Source organism: Urocitellus parryii, chromosome 9 (genome assembly GCF_045843805.1).
Source record: "Urocitellus parryii isolate mUroPar1 chromosome 9, mUroPar1.hap1, whole genome shotgun sequence".
Lineage (NCBI taxonomy): Eukaryota > Metazoa > Chordata > Mammalia > Rodentia > Sciuridae > Urocitellus > Urocitellus parryii.
This window is the reverse complement of record NC_135539.1, coordinates 2,376,589-2,394,025: the sequence shown is the minus strand read 5'-3', so window position 1 is coordinate 2,394,025 and position 17,437 is coordinate 2,376,589. Positions and strand designations below refer to the sequence as shown.

The following is a 17,437-nucleotide window of genomic DNA, read 5'->3' as shown; positions in this document are numbered from 1 at the left end:
GTCCACGCCGAGAGTCGCTGTTCACATCCCTGCGGGGGACGCGCCTCGGTGGAGCCGATGCCTGTAGTCGGCCTGCGGCTCCCGTCCCCAGGGGCGAGTGCAACCCAGGAACTTGTGGACATTCACCTTGACACTCCATCTCACATCCGCTGTGAGAGGAGAGAGGGGAGCGGGGAGTTGGTGTGGTGTCAATCAAGCTGTCAATCAGGAACGAGAAAATGAGGAGTAAAAAACTCCAACAGAAATAAAATCTGGTGGCCTGAAGTCACGGCACTAGTGCCAGCTGGGGGCAGGAAGAAAAGCTGTCAGGCCCCAGAGAAGCTCATTCCAGGCGGGGCCGCCGCAGGGCCCTGTCCTCATGTCACAGGGCACTCGAAATGTTTTTTAACTATTTTTTTAGTTGTTGATGGACCTCTGTCTTATTCATTTATTTATATGCGGTGCTGAGGATCAAACCCAGTGCCTCACACCTGCGAGGCAAGCGCTCTACCGCTGAGCCAGCCCCGGCCCCGGGACCTGAGGTCTTCGTTGGAAGGCTGGTTCTATTCTCCTGGTGGTCAGAGGGCTTCGGTGGCTTCCGTGGTGGGCTTCGCTTTACGATAACCCCGTGAGCTGCTCCACGCGAACTGCATTGAGGGCAGAGAACCCGGGAGTCTCCTGCAGCCACCCAGGGGAAGGCTTGGGTCCAGGTGGAGACAGGAAGAGAAAGTGACTTGAAAACTCTCTCTGGACAGAGAGAACCCGGACGCTGCTGGACAGAGTCCAGGAGAGTGCGGTCAGGGCCTGGTGCTTCCCGGGTCCCGTGCCAGCGCTGGGTGTGGGAACCTGCATTCCTTTCCTGGTGTGTGAATTGTCAGTTGCAGAAGATGAAGGTTGGTAGATTGGAGAGGGCGATAAGCACCTCTCTGGCCTGGTGGCCAACCACAGGTCGGAAAAAAGTACACGGGAGAACTGGACACAGGGGGCCACGCCGGGGATCCCAGCTCTGGGGGAGGCCAAGGCAGGAGGAGTACAGTTCAAGGTGAGCCTGGGAAAATCAGTGAGGTTCTGTCTCAAAATAGGATAAAAAGGACTGGGGGTGTAGCTCAGTGGTAGAGGTAGTGGTACTGGGTTCCATCCACAGTACCAAAGCATAAATAGGATGATGCATATAGGTTATATGCAAATACTGTGCCATTTCATCTAAGGGGCTGAGCATCCATGGGACAGCTGTGCAGTCATCCCCTGGGGTTGCTGTAACAAATCGCCACAAGCTGGGTTCCTCAAAACAACAGGAATTCATTGTCTGATACTTATGGAGACCAGAGATTCGAGGTCAGGGTGTCCACAGGGCCCCGAGCTCTCTGAGGGCCGGAGGATTCTGGGCTCGGCGGCTACCAGAGGAAGAATCGAGAGCCCCTGAGCTCACGGTTCCTCTCCAGCAACTGCTTTCTCACCCCTGTCCCATGGCTCCTGGAGGCCACCCGTCAAGCTCCCTGCAGACAGGAGGAGATGGACCAGAGACCAGTGAGGGCTGACAGACAGGTGGGCAGAAGGGGGGCAGTGTCCCTACAGGTGCCATCCCCTTAGACCCACGGATAAAGGAGGTGTGACCCCATTTCAAGGACGCTGAGGTTCAGAGAGGTCAGGCCACCTGCCAGAGGCACAGGAGGTGGGGGAAGCGCCTGTGTTTCAGCGGCGGCACCGCCCTCGGTGCAGAGCCCTCCCATGCGAGGCTCCTGGCGAGGGCTCCCCCCGCCCCTGGCATGAACTCGGCGCCCTCTCTCACCCTCTCTCACCCCAGGGGCTCAAGGGGCGGCCTGGATGGGGGGGTCACACCTCCTTTATCCGTGGGGTTTGTCATGCAGTTAGGGCCACTCCACCTGTGGCTCGAGTGGGCGGAACGTCCACGGTGGCTTCTCTCTGTGCACGGTCTCGTGCTCCCGGCTCTCCGTGTGGCTCGGACTTCTCCTGGCTCAGCAGTCTCAGAGCAGTTCCCTTCTCATGGAGGCTAGCCTCCAAGGGCAGGAAGGGCAGTGCTGACCCTGGTAGGAGCAGTGCCAGGAGCTGGCCCAGCATTGCTCTGCCACGTGGTGGTGGCGTCCTGACTAGTCACACATGACAGTAAATGCACTTCAGCGCCTCACACGAAAGTGGAGTATAACTTCTCGTCCTTCTGGTTGCACATGATGCAGAATCACACCGCGCCCGTAGTCACGTCCAATCCATTCCACTGTCCTTCCACCCCCAGACACCCTCCCCTCCCTTCACGCCCCTCTGTCTGATCCAAAGTGCCTTCTTCTTCCCTAACCTCCACTCCCTGATTGGGGATTAGCCTCCTCAGATCAGAGAAAGCAGTCAGCCTGCTCTTGGGGACTGGCTTACTTCACTTGGCATGATGTTTTCCAGCTCCTCCGTTTACCGGCAAATGCCATGATTTCATTCTTCTTTCAGGCTGAGTAATAGTCCATTGTGTATATGTAGCACATTTTCTTTATCCATTCATCTGTGAAAGGTACCTAGGTTGGTTCTGTAGTTTACTATTGTGAATTGAGCTGCTAGAAACATGGATGTGACTATGTCACTGTAATATGCTTTGGGTATAAACTGAGGAGTGGGATATCTGGGTCAAATGGTGGTTCCATTCCCAGTTTTCTGAGAAATCTCCATACTGCTTTCCACAGTGGTTGCACCAATTTGCAGCAATGTATGAGTGTGCCTTTTTCCCACATCCTCGCCAACATTTATTGTTGCTTGTATTCTTGATGATTGCCATTCTGACTGCAGTGAGATGGAATTTCAGTGTAGTTCTGATTTGCATTTCTCTAATTGCTAGAGACATTGAACGTGTTTTCATATATCTGTTGATCCACATTGGTTTTTTACAACAGCTGTTTTGATATGATTCACCTGCTACACAGTTTGCCTACTTAAAGTGCACACTCAGTGATTTAATTGTTGTTGTCTCGGCCACTTTAAGTGTACAATTCAGTGGCTTCGGCTGCCGTCACACTGTTGTGCAACGATCACCACTGTTTTCACAACTTCTAAAAAGAAACTCTGCAACCATTGAAAAATCACTCCCTTTCCCTCTCCCCATGTTTGTCCACTTTCTGCTGCTATGACGAAATACCTGAGATAAACAACTCAAAGGAGGAAAGATTCATTTTGGCTCACAGTTTCAAAGGTTGGCAAAGATGGAATTCCAGTGTGACTCTGGACAGGTGTCTTGGCTGCTCTGTGCCTCGGTTTACCCTTTTGTGAAATTAAAATATAATAGTGTATCATGCCACATCTCTCAGTGATCAAAATACAGTCGTCCCTGCTTTTCTGCAGGGGATACATCCCAACACCCCCAGGGGTGCCTGAGACAGCAGGTGGTATCAGACCCTGGAGGTACTGAAATTCTCCTGATGCCTGGCAGCCTGCCCACAGTCCTGGGGTCCATCTGTCCTCCGTGGTTTATGCCTGGCGACTCCTTGGCTCCGATACTCTTGCACATGGGGCCATTATTAAGTAAAAGTAGGGGTTCCTTGAGCACAAGGTGACACTGTGACACTGTGACACTGTGACAGTCCCTCTGGTGGCTGAGGCCGATACAGAGAGGCTGACCGATGGGTGGTTGACGTGCGCAGCTGCTCCCAGGGATGATTCGCATCTGGGCAGGACAGAGCGGGACCCTGCGCGGCTCCACCCTGACTCTCCACACACTGTGACCTGGTGATTTCCGGAACTTGGCACCAACCGTTTCAGACCCTGGTCGACCTCAGGTAACTGAAATGGTGGAAAGAGAAGCTGCGGCTTCGCGGGGACTGCGGCAGGCGGGTCGATGCCGCCCTGAGCCCGCAGGTCTCTGGGGATGGGGGAGACATGAGTCAAACAAGACCCATGTTAAGGTGGGAAGCAGGAAGGGCCAGGGAGGGCAGGGTGCCGGGAACTGGACAGCACAGACCAGAGGAGGACAGGGGGGGAGCCACCTGGGTCTCGGGCTTTGGGATTGGAGAGACAGCCGGGGGGTGCCGGGGGGAGAAGAGGAGGGCGGGGTGGAGGATAAGCAGGCCTGCAGGGCCTCCTGGAGGCCGTGTGGCCTCTCCTGTGGAATGGGGACCATTGGAGGACTTTGACCAGAGGCAGGACTGAGGAGATCTGACCGAACCTTTGCAAAAAACTCCTCAGGCTCTGTGTGGGTGGGACGCAGACTGAGCAGGTTGCTGGCGAGGGGCGTGGTGGAGGGGTGCTGGTGGGGTGGAGAAGGGGAGCGATCTGGGTCTGTCTGTCGGGTGCACCTGGGGATTAGGCGTGATGCAGAGAGGGCTCTGGAGGGTGGAGCAGCGTTCAGGTGGAGTTGGAGAGCAACTCTGGGGTCACGGTGTCACCTCTGACGGGCACCTGCTATTTATAGAGAACAATGCTGGCTTTCCAGACATGATGGGAAAGCTCCCGCCTGCTGCATTGCTGTTAAAAACACAAGAGAACTTTTTTTTCTTTTGGGGTGCTGGGGATGGAACTCAGGGCTTCACACTGCAGGCCACCTCCCCTGCCCTAGAAAGCAAGATCGTTTCAAGGAAAAGTTTTATAAATGGTGGTAAACGTGGGGAAAAAAATTAGCATGGGCTCTGGATAAATGCTCTTTGTATGCTGATGTGTCAGGGGGGAGAAGGGCAGAAAGGGACCCTGCCAAAGTGGGTCTGGAGATTTCTCTGAACTTGAACTTGGTTGTCAGGAAGTAGGACAGACCTGTGGCTTGAAGGCTCGGGATGCCTGGAGCAGAGGCGGGCAGACTTTTCCTGTAAAGGATCTGTTCGGCCTGGGGTGGCGGGGTCACACAGTTTCTCTCCCAGCTACAAGAGCACTCTGGGTGTAGCCGGGTTACAATAAAACTTTATTAACCAAACCGGGCCCATAGCCCTGGTTTGCAGACCCCGGTCTAGAGTCGGATCCCAGGGCAGCCTAGCCCCCAGATATCCTTGTTCCTGGCCTTCAAGGAATTCCAAGCTGAATTCTGAGCTTCCCTGGCTTCCACTCTCCTGGGATTGGTTTCCCCGTGAAACAAATGCGCTGAACTCCCGGATTTGGCGACCTACTTCCCGCTCTAAGCATTTCCACCTGGGGATTGGAAGACAGTTTGACCTGGTTCAATGCCAGAAAACTCACGTCCTTTTTATAGTGCATTTGGAGGTTCGTCTCCGCTTTCCACACCTTCAGGATCCAAACGGAACACAGATCAATTTTCAGGTACCTCTGGGGCTCTCTGTCAAAGCCACGTCGAGTTATTCGGTAGCTGTTGTCCCATAATTAAATGTCTAGACACATTCGCTGCCGTCCCCTGACGTTCCCCTGATGCCCTGTTAAGGTTTCTCTCTGGATTGTTTGAGAATGGGCAGGAGGCTCCCTCTCCCCCAAACGTGGGGTAAAATCAATCATACAGATCATTCACAAAGAAGCCGAAACTGCAAGAACCTAGGGGAACAAACAGCCTCGTGTCCAAGACAAAACACTGTCAAACAGAAAGCCCACTTCTTTCCAGACTCCCTTCATCAGGTATTGGTTTATGATCTTGTTTTTGCACCTCTGCAAAATCACAGCCAGGCTGCGTAGGAAATTTTATGGGGTTTTTTTTTCCTTCTCTCATTACATGGATTCAGAAATCATTTGCCTGTCTTTTACTTAGTTTCCAGTAAATTCCAGTATGATCCAGTCTTTGTTCTACCTCTGCTGGTGGTGTTCACGTTGGTTTTGGTCGTGCGCTCTTCTAATTGACCCCACGCTCGACATCTCTCTACAGAACTGTTCCCTCGTTCAGGTTTATCTGCATTGGCTCAATTCCTACAGTTGGGATTCTTTGACATTAAAAGTTTTAATATCTCATTCTCCCTGTGGCCCCATGGTTTTCTGTAAGGGTCAGACTCGGGTACCCCCCAGGAGTGTCTATCTGGACAGGGAGCTGGGGGTGACGCTCTGACCCGCAGCCCTGAGGCCAGAGGTACAGACGCTCCACTCTCAGGGGGTTGGCTGGTTGGTTGGTTTGTGGGCGCCACCCCTGACGCACCCTGGGTTTTACAAAGCGATTAAGTGAGAGGGCACATTTCATGGTCCCTTCGCAGTGAGTGACACCGTGGAGTGAGTGTGACTCAGTATGCCAGCCACTTGCCCACGTCTCGGTCCCGCCTGTGTGCCCTGGAGTATCATGGCGCACAGTAGGCTCTTAGGATAGACGTTTCATATATTAGTAACTTTTTTTCTGAGCCCTCATCGCCCCCACCTGTAAAATGGGAATGAACGAATTCATTCCACAGATACTGCATGTCCTGCCACGTGCCCTCGGGGACCTCGTGTCCCTGCATGGCTCTGCTGAGCCGCCACCAATGACCACGGTGGCCAGGAGGAGGGATGGGACTGAGGAGACCAGCAGATGGACTGGAGACACCTCAGAGGCAAATTTGAGTTCCACTTCTAGTGGTCCTGACCGCCACGGCGTTTCACGAGGGCGTTTCTAAACGTGGCCACACTGTGAGACCAGGGGAGCTGGCGGGACCCAACCCGGCGTGACCTCACCAGCACTCCAGGATGATGCCCACCCCAGGTTCACATTTCGCCCAGGCTCTGGACTAGCCCAGAGTCACCCCAGAACCAGGACCCGTCATAAAGTCACTACCGCCATGCCCGTCCCCACAGGGACATGGCCTGACTCCCGTGTCTTAGTGAAAATGAGGGTGGGGCTTGGCTGGGGGAGAGAGCCTCCCGCAACCCTCCAGTCCAGGTCAGAAAGAACCCAGCAGCTCTGTGGTCCCAGGGGACCTGATCTCAGTCCCCTGGAGGCAGAAGAAGAGCGTGGGTGGCACGGATCACCTGGCGGGTTCCCTGGGTCTCGCGGGTGAGAAGTTCAGGTCGGTCACGTGCCTTCGAACTTTTAAGTGATCTGACCTATTGATTCATCAGATGGTTTAAAATTAAGTGCTACAGGGCAAGTGCTTGTCTCTGAGTTTCATGTTTCCAGGCCTGTGGCTGGCAAGATGTACAGAGCATTCTAGAACATTTATTATTAGTCGGCAGCGACAGGAGACCAGGGCTTTCAATCAACCTTGGTTTGAACTCCAGCTCCTCAGATGGGCTCCAAGATGGTGGATGTACTCCTCCACTGCGTGAGCTCATTTTTCTCCTCCGTAGCTTGTGAGAGCCCCTGTGCCACAGGGCAGGAGAAGAGGTGCCAGGGGATCAGCCAGTGCTGGTCACTAGCTAAGGGTTCACCTCCTTCCAGATATGTCCCAGCCCTCCCACCTGGGCTACATTCTCCAGTGAGCCGCACGTGGCCGTGGTATCCGAGATGTGCTAGAAGCATAAAATACACACCTGGTTTTGGAGACTTAATTTGCCAAAAATCACATAAAAAATTTCATCAAGTGGTTTTTATATTGATTACATGTTGAAATGATACGTTGGACCTAGATTAAAAAGGATCTACAACATTTACATCAGTTATCATGTATAGTCTGTGTTATGCATTATATATATATATATATTTTACGTTATATGTGACACATTATACATAAAATTATATACATCACACACAAAATATACATTAAATGGAATATATAACACTGCACAGGTTAAATGGGGTGTTATACATATTATATATTCTACATTACATATAATGTTTTTTATGTATCACACACATCAGTTAAATAGATGATACATTATACATAGGGTATACATGATATGTAGGTTACTTAGATTGTACAACATTAATTCCATCTGTTTCTTTTCAATATGACCTAGAAAACCTAAACTAGCACATATGACTCACATATATCCGTCTTTTCAAGAGCATTGGTCCAAAGGCATGATTTAAGAAGCAGGGATGAGGTGGGCACAGTGTCACATTGCCTGTAACCCCAGTGACCCAGGAGGCTGAGGCAGGAGGATTGCGAGTTGGAGGTCAGCTTCAGCAGTTTAGCAAGGTCCTAAGCAATTTAGTGAGACTCTGTCTCAAAATGAAAAATAAAAATGGGCTGGGGGTGTGGCTCAGTGGTAGAGCGCCCCGGGGTTCAATCCCCAGTGCCAAAAGGAGGAGGAGGAGGAAGTGAGGAGGAGGAGGAGGCAGTGGAAGGGCATGAACTTGGCAGTCAGAACGCCCGGCCTGCCCTGGGCGCAGCACTCTCGGGAGCTGGCAGGGCGTCCCCTCACCTGGGCGGGCCTCTGCCAACATCTGCGCAGTGGGAGCGAGGCCACACAAAGGCATCGATTGGGACCTCGATCGTGCTTAGCGCAGCCCCGGGCGCACAGTGGGTGCTGCAGCACAGACAGAGGCCGGGGCCTGCTGTGCGTGTGCTGGGATTGCTGTGTGCAGAATGGGCTGAGCACGTTCCGGGGTGAATGCAGTGACTCTCGCTGGGCTGCGGCCTGCCCTCTTCACCTCCCTACAGCGGTCCTCAGAGCAACTCGGGAGGCGGGGCAGCTCCTCGTGGAGATGAGGAAGCTGAGGCTCAGGAGCACTTCCAGGTCTGAACAGGAACTAGCCCAGGCCTCCTTCTGCCAACCTCCCCGGACTCTTTCAGAACTTTCCAAGCCTCCAAGGTGCATTTCTGTGTTTCCTTCGCCCTCCAATTAAATAGCTCCTGTAGCGGTCCCCAGAACAGGAGAGAAAACCAGGCTGCGGTACAGCCCAGCAGCTGGCGAGGCTGACTCTCCTGCTGGTGCCGTGCTGTTGTTACCTAGGGTGGCCTGCGGGCAGAGATGCCACTCCTGTGGTCCACTCTGGTTTTCCAACCGCGTGGAAAGCCGTCTCAACACCTGCGACATGTTTCCTGGACAAATCAGTACCCACTTCTACCTCAAACCAATGTAGTGGCCAAGGATAAGGAGCTGCCTGGCCTGGGGGGGCACCCCACACCTGCTCATTTACAATTCGTTTTAACTTAGTATATGAAGCACTTTCCCACAGCGGCACACAGAGCACCCCCTCACTCTTTTTACTGGACGCATGCTGTTCTATGTCACGGGTGTGCCAAAATTTATTAAGACAGTTTCCACAGATGGACACTTAGGGTCTTTTCAGTTTATGTCAATGAGACAAATTCCTGCAAGTCGATTGACGCTGGAGAAAATGGTCTGTGTTTTTAAAATGTTATAGATTTAGATAGATTGCTCCCTGAAATATTTGCAGAAACTGCCTTCCCACCAGCAGCGTGTGAAAAGCCCCACACGATCCGCGTGGCCCGATACTTCAGGATCATAAGGCAGAGTGGAGAACGCAGAGAGGGAGCCAGAGGGCAGCTGGGAGGCCAGTCAGGAGGTGGGCAGCTGAGAGCAGGGACAAGAGAAAGAGCAGCGGAGTCGGAGCCCAGGGTTCCTGTGGAAGTCCATGCCCGGGGCGTGGGGGGTGAGTGGAGGGGCGAGGAACCAAGGGTCCCTCAAGGGTCTGGCTTGCACACAGTGGTTGTTCACTGAGATGCCGCACACAGCAAGGGACCGAGTGTCGTAAGGGAAAGGCCATGCTGTGGCTGAGGCTGTGCTGAGCTTGGTGGGCAGGGTCTCCTGTTGGGGCATGGTGAACCACTGTGAAAACCAGGAGTGTGCCTGAGGTCTTGCAGAGATGGGTGAGTTGTTGGAGAGATGGATGGATGATAGAAGAGGGGTGGATGGGTGGAAGAGAAGGTGAAAGGATGGAAGGATGGATGGATGGACGGGAGGGTGGAAGAGAAGATAGATGATGGATGGATGGAAGAGAAGATGGGTAGATGGATGGGAGCATAGATGAGAAGATGAATCCAAGAGGGGATGGATGGATAGAAGAAAATATGGATGGATGGATGGATGAACAGAAAGATGGACAGGTGGATGGGAGAAGAGAAGGATAGATGTATAAGTAGACAGAAACCTAGATTTTACTCTGTTTAGATTGAGCCATATGAAATTGCTATTTTTCTTTAATATCTATTTTTTAGCTGTAGTTGGACACCATACCTTTATTTATTTTTACGTGGTGCTGAGGGTCACACTCAGGGCCTTGCACTTGCTAGGCAAGTGCTCTACCGCTGAGCCACAACCCCAGCCCCTGAAATTGCTATTTTGTTGTTCAAAAATGATCAGATCTTGGGATTGGGGCTGTGGCTCAGTGGTAGAGCGCTTACCTAGCATGTGTGAGGCCCTGGGTTCAATCCTCAGCACCACATAAAAATGAATAAAATAAAGGTATGTAGTCCGCCTACAACTATAAAAATTTTTTTAAATGATCAAATCTTTGTTTTATATAGGCCAAAGTATTTTAGAGCAAGGGTGCTGATGTCTGCAGTTTATTTTGAAATGCATCGAAAAATAGGATTGAGAATGGATGGAGGGTAGACAAGTGGTGAAGCAAGGCCGGCAATGTTGATGGTGGAAGTGGTGTGTTGGGCTTGTGGGTGTTCGAGGTGAGATTCTTTCAACTCTCCCATACAATGGAAATTTCCATGACATATTCCTGGGAAATGTTTCCCCATGGTAATTATTGGCAGTTTCATGTAGTTCCACCCAATATTTATTTCTCATTTGCCAAGAGTTCCTTCCGGGTTCCCAGTCGGTGACATCAACAGACCTGCCTTGCTACAATCTCCTTTGGCCTATTCTCCCCCGATTTGGAGGGCAGGGGTCCGCCTTTCTCCCTCCCAGAAACCAGGTGGAATGGCCCTGATGTGCTGATCACTGCTCCCAGTACCCGGTATCCGGCTGGTAATAATTATAGATTTCCTCTGCGATCCGATCCCATTGGTTGCCGGGGCAACGGCGTAATCGCTCAACTGAAGGGCTGTCACGGTGATTTAGAACCCACACGGCTCCTGCAGCCTGCAGTCTGGGTGCCCCCACCCCTTGCCGTTGTCATGGCAACCGATGAGCTGCACAGGACCGAAAGCTCTGTGTCAGCCTCCTTCCCCCTCCCTGTCCCGTGATCGTCCCCACTTCCTCCTCGGGCCCCTCTTGGACGGGCGTTGACCCCAGCGAAGGCTGTGGGGGAGAGTGATTGATCCCCAGGTTACCCCAAGTCCCCGGGAGGGGGTCGGAGGACACTAAAGCCGGAACAGCCCCTCCCCGAGGGGTCTTGGAAGTGGCTTGGCACCCCTCCTGGCTCAGCCCCTTTCTGCTGAGCCTGGCTCTGCTGAGCAGCCCGCACGGGCGTCCTGGGGGAGCCATTTAGGAGTCTAGGAGGAGGCCTGGGAGGGGAAGGGGTGGGGACGGCTGGTTTCTGAAGGTCTGAGAAGATGCCGCTCATCTTTCTGGCTTAAACCAACGGGGCTTAAAACGTCTTAAAAAAAAAAAAAAAAACTGTGTTCCGTTTTCCCTGTTTATCTCTCCCTTCCTGTCCCTGGTTCCCCTTGTCTCTTGCGACTCTTCCCCTCCGTTTCTGTCCCAGAGCCCTCTCTCTCCAAACCCTCTGCAGTCCCTGGCTCTTCCCCTCCTCCTCCTCCTCCTCCACCTTCGTCCTCTCCCTGAGCACTCGCTGGATCCCAAAACTGCTTGCTTCCCAAGGGCCCTCTTCTCCCTCCTGAACCTGACCCCATGTTCTGGCGACTGCCTGGAGCACCCTCCCACCGTGGGAGCTGGTACCAGGCAGTAGCTCTGAGGATGAGCCCAGTGAGCCGCGTGTCTGGGGCTCTGCAGCATGACATAGAGGGAGTGCTTTAAGCAGAACAGGCTGCAGGACCCTGACTGCCAGGCACGTGAGTGCAGGTGTGTGTGCTGGTATGTGGAGGTGTCTCAAGGCAGTGCTGGGGTGTGCAAGTCCGTGTGTGTGTGTGTGCCCGCGTGCGTGTGTGTGTGTGCAGACACACCTATGTGAGGCTTTCTGTGTGAAGGACACACAGACGTACATGACAGATTTTTCAAGGATGTTCTCTTGAGCCTCTTTGAACCAGCAACTAAATAAAGATAGATACAAAGATGATAAGTAAGCCATTTGCTTTCCCCCGGAGGCTTGCAGAAAAGTCTGCGTGCATCTGGTCCCCGGAAATGCAACAAGGGTCGCCTTGAAAAGCCTTTTGACTCAAGCCCCAAAATAAATCCCTCCCTCCCGTTCTCGGGGCTGAAACAGCACTCGAATCCCTTTCTCCTGAGCGAGCGAGGCCGGCAGATCGGGAGGCGGAGGCGCTGTCAGCGGGCATCTCGCCTCCTTCCCTCCACCAGAGGGAAGGAGTTTGCAGGGAGAATCTCAATTGACAACCTGCAGGACTCACGCCCAGAGGGGGTGGGAGGAAGGACTGCGGCTCCCCTCGCATCTTGCGGACAAGATTCAAAAATTCATTTTGGAATTTTACACGGGAGCAGTCCGTGTCCCAAGAGACAGCAGAGGAAAGAAATTTTACAAACAGAATCCTGGAGGCTGGCCTTCAAGATCCCGCAGTCGGTGTGTGCGAGCTGGCCGCCAGGTCACCCAGAAGGGAATCCTTTGTGTGTGGCCTGTCCCCAGGCCCTCGGGAGACTTGGAAGCCATTGCTCTGGGTGAATACTGATGGTGGCCTGGGCACCGGGGAGGGAGGAGAGAGCCAGACCCCAGCGCCAGCCTCAGGAAGTTTCTGCTCCCAGTGGAGACAGACCCGATCCCGGGGGGCCACACGGAGGCACGACCGTCTTCCTCCCCTGCCCTGGCCTCTGGCTGCCGTGGCCACTCTTGCCCACCTGCCACAGCCCTAACTACCTTTCCACTTCCTCTCTGTGGCTCCCAGGAGAGCTTTACCCTCCACCAAGTACCCCCAGTACTGTCCACCGTCCTCCTGGGCCCTCCACAGTGACCTCTGGCTCCTGTGTCCCACATCTTCTCATGAGCTTCCGTTGATTCGAGGGGAATTAAGTTAAAACCTTAAGACTGATGCGTGCTGAGTCCGTGCCCTGGGCTCTTGACACGGTCACGTCCCAGAAGGCAAGATGGCTGGAAAGGGTTCTGGCTTCAAAGAGATTCAAGGGCCACAGACCCACGATCCTGGGCAAGGCCTGAGTCAGTGACACGTTTCTTGAGAGTGAAATGCTCTGTGTCTCAGATGGCTCCTGCTGAGGTCGCACAGGGAAGTAGCCTCGCTCTTTGGGGGAACCAGCTGAAGGCTGGAGGGGTGAATATCACAGTGGCCGTGACTAGCTCTCAAATGGCCCATGGATAGCCAGAGTGGTGTGGACATGGCCAGGCACGGACCCTTGGTGTTTGGGGACGTCCAGTTCCTGTTGAGTGCACTTGTGACTTTTCTGAAGGCTCAGAACTTGCTGCGCAGCCACTGCGTGCTGGGCACGCTGCCCGGCTTTATCCACAGACCATCTCCATCCCCAGAGCAGCCGGGGTGGGCCCACCGCACCCATGTTCCAGGTGGGCAAACAGAGGCAGGGCCAGATTCCAGCCCAAGGCGAGACCGCATTATTAAGAGACACTTCCCTGATTATTGGGAGGTGACTCCAGGTAGCTCAGCAGTCCTGTACCTGTCCAAGAAGCACCTGGGGTCTGAATGTAGAGCTTTGCCACATGGTAGAGGGTGAGGGCGCTGGATCTGCTGCCAGCCAGACTAGCGAACTTAACAGCTGTGTGATGTTGGGCAGGTCACTTGACTTCTCTGGCCTTTCTTCCTGCTTTCTTTCTTTCTTTCTTTCTTTCTTTCTTTCTTTCTTTCTTTCTCTCTCTCTTTCAAGAGTCGATAATGGCTACATCTACTTTGGAGAGTTGGTGTGAGTTTTTAAGGGCATTCTGTGTGATACTTAGAGCAGGGTGTGGCCCTCAGAACGTCATGGGTAAGTGCTCATTGACCCACGGCTGCTGTCGTTGGAACCCTAATTCCCCCCCCCCCTTGGACAAACCTGGAGGGGCCTCCTCTGTCCCTAGGGCTCCCTGGGTCCGCAGCCTGTGGACAGTATGGGTCCCACACTCAGAAGCCTGTGCCTGGAATATTGCTCTGCTGTCACCGGCTTGATGTTCTCAGCCACTTGTTTGGCGAGGGGCCTGGAATATCTGTTTTGCATGGGTCCCACCAATCACTCAGCCAGTCCCGTGTCACCTCCTTATGCGGCCCCGTTGATGGCAGCAGTCAGGCTGCGCCACCTGTCCCTGCAGCCCACAGGTCAGACTATGTGACATCAGCCACACACCAGCCCTGGCCTGAGCCTCAGCACACACGGTTCAGGACAGTGGCCACCTGTGTCCAGGCCGGCTATGGTGCACTTGAGGTGGGGCGGATCCCAACTGAGATGCCCGTGTCATTTTGAAGACTCAGTATTTAGAAACGTCAAATACCCTCTTGTTGGTACTGATGGGGATGGTGTTGGATGGTGTATTTGGGGAACCTCAGGGTAAATCAGATGCACTATGAGAACGGCGCAGGCCGGGGGGACCAGAAGATGGCAAGCTTCCTCCGAGGTGCGCATTGGACGCCTGCGCTGCATTTCTGGTGGGCAGCCCCGCCGCAGACCAGTGTCCCTGTGACTTGGTCCTGGCTCCGACCTGAACCAGACAGCAGGTGACACGCGGCAGCCCTGGCGCTCAGGCCTGACCCGAGTCCCCCAGTCAGCAGGCTCCGTCCCCGGGCACCTGCTGTCCCCTCCTCTCCTTCCTGAGAGCCCCGATGGCCTGAGGATGTTCACAGGCCGCGGGGGACGGGAGGAACTCTGAAGTGGGAATCGGGAGGACCAACGGGGGGATCCAGTTAAAATCCCAGATCACCCTTGGCCCTGCTCCACTCTCGGTGCCCAGAGGCGCGGCCATCAGAGCCTCACAGTCCAGGGCTTGAAGCCGACGTTGGCACTGACAGGCTCAGGGACGTGGGACAGTCACTGCCCTCTCTGGACTCCAGCCCCATCCGTGCGGCAGAGTGGACAGCGCCTGGCGTGTCACACCATTGCAAGGACAGGCTCAGCTGATCAGACGGAGTGCCAGCCCAGCACCCGGCACGTGGGGGCTGTGCCCCTGATCCCTGTGTGCCAGACAGGATCCATGTTGTGAGGAGGACGAAGGCGGACTGTGGGGAGTCCGTAGACCACGTGCAGAGAGGCAGACACGCAGCACGTCCGCGGCCTTACCAAGAACCCGCAGGGCGCCGGCCCTGAAGAGCAGGCTGAGAACCGCCAGGCGGCTTCCCGTGGCCACGAGAATGCAGGCGGGTCTGTCCTGAGCGGGTCTGTCCCCAGTGCCTAACAAGGGAGGGAGGGAGGAAGAGGGCTCTTAGGACAAGGGAGAAGCAGAGATGTGACCACGGTAAACCATGAAGGGTTGTGTGTATAAACCACGGAAACCCCAACCACGGTGACTGCTGAAACCTGGTGGTGAGCGTAGCCAAGTTCATTCAGCTCACCTGTATCTGAAAATTTTCATAACAACAAAAAGTGATCAGTGACTTGAGAAAGTCAGAAGAGTGACCTCTGACTCTGAATCGAGGGCCAAGAAGGCTTCTCAGAGGACATAACTTGAGGCACCATGAGGAGGTGCAGGCAGTTCAGGGAATGTCGGCAGGAGGCGAGGCAGAAAGGACGCACGGACAAGAGGACGCCCCTCAGGAGGCACAGCCAGGAAGGTGGAGGGTGCTGCGTGTCCAGCCAACACCTGGGCTCCAGCCTTGGGCGCTGGGAGCCTGGGAATGTGCAAGCACAGGCGTCAGTGGACCACCACCTTTCCTGCCCCTAACCCTCCAGTGTGTACACGTCGTCACATGCCAACACCCATCAAGAGCTTTCCGAGAACCATGATCTCACTAAAGGACAAAATAAGGCACCCACAATCCACCACAGACCACTTGATGTGGGTGTCCTCTCTGAGGATGTAAAATAGCTGGCGTAAGAACACTCAGTGAACTGCAAGGAAACAGAAATGATCCAAAACTGTATCAGAGAGATTTAACAGAAACATTGATGTCATTTTTAAAAACCTTTGAGTTGAAAAGCACACTACATGAAATGGAAATCATTATAGAAGGCATTAGTGGCAGAATAGACCAGAAGAACCAGTGACCTTGAAAGTTGGCTATTTGGAAATTTAGTTGGAGGAGAAAAATGTAAAAATACTGAAGAGAAATAAAGCCTATGGTAATTTTGGTATAGCATGTATTGGGATTCAAAAGGGACTTAAGAATGCCAAAGGGGTAGAAAGCTTCCCAAATCCAGAGAAAGTTACAATATTCAGGTACAGAAAGGTCAAAGGTGACTTGTCAGATTCAATTCAATGAAGTCCACATATCATAATCAAGCTCAAACATGAATTCTACTTAGACATAATGAGATGAACTTCCTGTACATCTTTTTGAAAATATATCCCCAAGAGAAAATCACGTAAAACAACTTGCAATTAAACTTTATTTGATGCCAGATGAGAAATAAATGTTTTTAAAACTGTAATTTTAATATAATAATTATTTGCTTTGCATGTGCAGACCAGCAGCTTCTAATATTGTACCAGTTCCTTCACCAACATTTATTTCTAAAGTAACTCAGTGGAGACTAAGATTTCAATTGCATTTTTCTTTTATTTGTATATCTACTCTGAAGGTTATTTTTGAAAAATACATTATTTCCATTTGACTTTAGAGGTCATAGGACACATAGGCCATTATGTAACCAAATGCCTTGTCTTTTTAAAAATAAATTTATTTATTTTAATTAGGTATATATGACAGCAGAATGCATTTTGGTTCATTGTACACAATTGCAGCACAACTTTACATTTCTATGGTTGTACATGATGTAGCTTCACACCATATGTGCAGTCCCACCTGTACCTGGAGTAGTGATGTCCATCTCATTCCACCGTCTTTCCTGCCCCCATGCACCCTCCCTCCCCTCCCTCCCCTTTGCCTAGTCAAAGTTCCTCCATTTTTCCAACGTCTCCCCCTCCCCATTATGGGTCAGCATCCACTTATCAGAGAGAACATTTGGCCTTTGGTTTTTGGGGATTGGCTTACTTTGCTTAGCATGATATTATGCAACTCCATCCATTTACCTGCAAATGCCATGATTTTATTCTCTTTTAATGCTGAGTAATATTCCTTTGTGTATATATGCCACAGTTTCTTTATTCATCCATCTATTGAAGGGCATCTAGGTTGGTTTCACATTTTAGCTATTGTGAATTGAGCTGCTATAAACATTGATGTGGCAGCATCACTATAGTATGCTGATTTTAAGTCCTTTGGTATAGACCAAGGAGTGAGATAGCTGGGTCAAATCATGTTTCCATTTCCAGTTTTCTAAGGAATCTCCTTACTGCTTTCCAGATTGGTTGCATCAATTTGCAGTCCCACCAGCAGTGTATGAGTGCGCCTTTTCCCCACATCCTTGCCAACACTTATTGTTGTCTGTATTCTTGATAACTGCCATTCTGACTAGAGTGAGATGAAATCTTAGAGTCTAAGTTTTTATTTGCATTTCTCTAATTACTAGAGATGTTGAACATTTTTTTTGTATATTTGTTGGTCGAATGTACACCTTCTTCTGAGAAGTGTCTGTTCAATTCCTTGGCCCATTTATT

The 17,437-nt window shown here is 52.3% G+C and overlaps 1 protein-coding gene across 2 annotated transcripts in view; it reads left to right on the top strand.

The window, feature by feature from the left end:
- Positions 1–17,437, top strand: part of Abat (4-aminobutyrate aminotransferase) — a 76,415-nt gene that overhangs the window by 13,992 nt on the left and 44,986 nt on the right. The window contains exon 1 of one of the 2 annotated variants that reach the window (XM_077802364.1): positions 11,608–11,682. The exons of the other annotated variant lie outside the window; for it this stretch is intronic. The gene's annotated coding sequence lies outside the window, so the exon portion shown is untranslated. Of the gene's footprint in view, positions 1–11,607; positions 11,683–17,437 lie in introns of those variants that run through there. 2 annotated transcript variants of the gene reach the window in all.